This window comes from Takifugu flavidus, chromosome 9 (genome assembly GCF_003711565.1).
Source record: "Takifugu flavidus isolate HTHZ2018 chromosome 9, ASM371156v2, whole genome shotgun sequence".
Lineage (NCBI taxonomy): Eukaryota > Metazoa > Chordata > Actinopteri > Tetraodontiformes > Tetraodontidae > Takifugu > Takifugu flavidus.
This window is the reverse complement of record NC_079528.1, coordinates 6751740-6755304: the sequence shown is the minus strand read 5'-3', so window position 1 is coordinate 6755304 and position 3565 is coordinate 6751740. Positions and strand designations below refer to the sequence as shown.

The window sequence follows — 3565 nt, the reverse complement described above, 5'->3', positions numbered from 1 at the left end:
GCTGCTATTCTCCTGATCAGAGGCAATTTCTCAAATAAAGGGTCTATTATTTTCCACCATTATTAAAGGTTCACTTTTGTGCAGGGACACAGATCTTTATTTTGGAAATTAATTTGGTTTCTGCTTTGTTCTCATTCTATTGTGTTTGTTTAAAAAATATATTTTTATTTTTTACTATTTACCACTCCATGTAAGTATGATGAAGACATGGCAGCCATATTTCGCTGCTGATTATTGTGTTTGTGTTCTTTCACAACTCTAATCAGTGGCCATATTCTTCCTGACAAGATAACTGATAGGCTGTTGGGTAAGAACTTATTATCTGGTTCATTAACTCAAAATGCTCATCAGTATCTTCTATATTAGCCAGATTATTTACACATTTTAAAAATGCTCATCTATTACAATGAAAAGAGGAAAAAAATCTCTTGGTTGATTCGGAAACTATAAGGACAAACATGTAGATATAGAATAATTACTTGTGGTTAATTATCATGCGTTAACATCTTTTTTGCTAATTCTTTAAACTAGTTGTGAATATAAACACTTTTGTCATCGTTCTTCTGTCGGTTTACTAAATGACGTAACCTATTCAATTGATGGGATTTGCCACCTTAATTGCATTTCAGCCCAGCTTAAGGGAGATGTAATTTCATTAGGTTTTATTGGTTCTGTCACCGACTCCTAAAATGTCACTGAAAACATCAATGGAGGCGTGAATGGCTGAAAGTCACTCAGATAAAATCCATTAAAAAGAACTTATATGAGTAGAAATTCATCAGTTCTTAATTTTCTCTTTCTCAATTAGTTAGTTAGTTAGTTTGAATGTGTGGCCAGCACACACACTTAAGGCTTCATCGTTTGCTGTGTCGGCGTTTCTGGTCCATTGTTGCATTTCAATGAGGCAGGCACTCAGGCCCTGGTTAATAAACTGAGATGAAACATTGCCCTGGCTGCAGTATTGATGCCTCCTATATGAGGTGGCAGATTCAGGCCATTCCCTGTCTACCTTCTGTCATCATTAGCTTCACTACTGGGAGGATCCTGTCAGGGTATTCAGTGACTTCCAGCGACGTGCATTAGTGCAATGACGGAGACAGAGGTGGATCCTCGCCACGACTGTGGATCAGACGCATGCTGATATCACACACTGGACTTCATGCTCTCAGTTTGAAGAGAGCATCTGCCATCGTCTTTAGCTCAGTGTCCAGGGCTGGATTTGCATGTCCAGTCTTATTCTAACGGAATAAGGGCCCGGTCGTCTAAGAACTAGCAAAAGGGCCAAGATAGGAGAATGAAAACCAGAAAAATCTAAAAAAAAATCTTTATGAAATCCAGAAAATAAAACTGTAATTTCGGAGCTTGCTAATTAAAAATGATTGGATTCATTTATTTATTTTTACCTCCATGTAAGGTATAACCAAATCACTAAGTTTATCTAGCCTACTTACTAATAAGATTACGTTATGACGTGACTGGTACCATTTAGGTCGAGTTATGATGTTGTGTTTATTGGCGTCACAATCCGTCATCTTCTAATCCCATACACTCTCAGATTCCCCAAGTGTGAGCTGTAGAAATCTAATCAGAAGGAAGTGAAAACATGTGGGTGTGCAAAACATTCACTCCAAATGTCAGAGTGATGTCAGTCAAGCACATTCTAAAAATTCCCACACAGTCCAGACAAGAGGCAGGAGAACATGACTAAGATTATCCTGGCAAATAATGCTAACTTTAAGCAATTCCTATGTCTAAATATCTGATCTTTTCCAGCAGCCCCCGCTGAATGAATGACACACTGATAGATAACAAGAGATCAGCCACTTTTATTTAGAAAGAGTCCCAAAAAATAAACAAGTTAGCACACATTCCATATACAAAATGTCAGTGAGAATAGCCGGGGTATGCATGAAACTGATAAGCCATCATTGAATGTGTTAGAACAATGATAATCGCAGTAACCTCCTGCCGGGAGTTCCTTACACGGATCATCGTCAGGTAAACAAAGTAAACTGTGCCTCAATATTAGCGCTAGTCTACGTAAATTTTAAAAGTTTAGCCTAATGTTTTATAAGACTACATTACTGGGGGAAATATTTCTTATCAGAATACGAACCAAATTTTAATAATCAACGGAAGCAGAAGAGCTTTGACTCTATTATTAAAATTGGGCTATAATTTTTCAGATTTAAACTTTTTATACAAAATATATGTATATATGTATATACTGTATATATGCCTAACATTGTATTTTCAATTTTAAACAGTTAACCTCACTACTTTAACATTAAAATGAAAAACGCATGTTTGGCTGTAATGAAATCAACTTATTTGCATCAACAACATGCAACTGGTGCTACTTCATTGTCAGATCAATGCAAAGTACATGGAGACTGGAAAAGAAAGCCAAAAATAGCTATTGTATTAGCACTGTCATAGCCACCAACTGTACATCTACTTACAAAAGTTACAGAATGTATCATTTACATTCACTGAAATGACAGTGATTGATTATATTAAGACTATATTCATATCTACCGGCACTAGAATTTTGGCACTCGTACTTGTTTGGCATTTGGACCAGCATGTAAACCACGTGGAAGTCGATGCCTCTTTTTAATGTCACTTCAAAAATGTGATACGATAATACCATATCATACTGTGTTGTTTTTTTTTTTTTTCCATTTTTTTTCTTTTGTTTTGCATTCATGGCATGTAAACAGATCAATTTCGTCTTGAAAGTAGAACAACCCTGGTTTCGTCGGAAAAAATACAGACAACAAAAGCACTAAAGCAAACAAGGAGACAAAAGTGTAATGCAAAAATCGCTGCACCGACTCTGAACAAGAGAAACATAGAAGAGTTTGCTTCCAAATGTCGAGCATTGACATATATTTCATATCAACACCAAATGTTAAAGAAGAAAATATACAGTAAAGTTTAGAATATGAATTAATTACATGATTTCAACATTTCACTCCCATATGTATTTGGCTTTAAAAATATGGAACTAGAAGCTGTTTAATATCTTTTTCTTCATCACACATTAAGATGTTTATATCCAACCAGTGTGTAAGCAAGTTTATTTAAAAGCTATTTTGTGAAAATACATAAAAATATTTTTTAATAGAATTTTTTTTACTGAATTTTATTAGAAAAAAAATGACAATGTCACATCTTTATGCAGATGATATCAAGTGTGCTTGAAAATCTTGTTTGGCAGCGGTGCCTACAGAAACGGTGTGTTTTAGATGACATCTTGCTCTGAGCACCCACGCACACGCACACAAACACCCACACACACACTCTCTCTCCCTCTCACACAGACAAACGCGCAAATAGAGGTGAGATGTGAAACTTTGACTCCCAGGAGCAGGCGTTTGCCTTCAATAAAGCCCTCTTTTCCGTCTCAGTCCGGTCCAGTAAGTCAGATAGGAAAGCGTGGTGTATTCACAAAAAAAGAAAAAGTTTCTCTCTTTTTTTCTCCGAGATGTAATTCCACCCAGAGGGGGAGGCGAGTTATATAGTGAGCAATAGTGAGTGAAAGTAACAATACACTTCATTG

The 3565-nt window shown here is 36.1% G+C and overlaps 1 protein-coding gene across 4 annotated transcripts in view; it reads right to left on the bottom strand.

Moving 5' to 3' along the window:
- Window positions 1-1802: 1802 nt before the first annotated feature.
- Window positions 1803-3565, bottom strand: part of gria2b (glutamate receptor, ionotropic, AMPA 2b) — a 31113-nt gene continuing 29350 nt past the window's right edge. For all 4 annotated transcript variants that reach the window (XR_008952034.1, XM_057043077.1, XM_057043072.1 and 1 more), the window contains one exon: window positions 1803-3565. This exon is cut by the window's right edge and continues 298 nt beyond it. The gene's annotated coding sequence lies outside the window, so the exon portion shown is untranslated.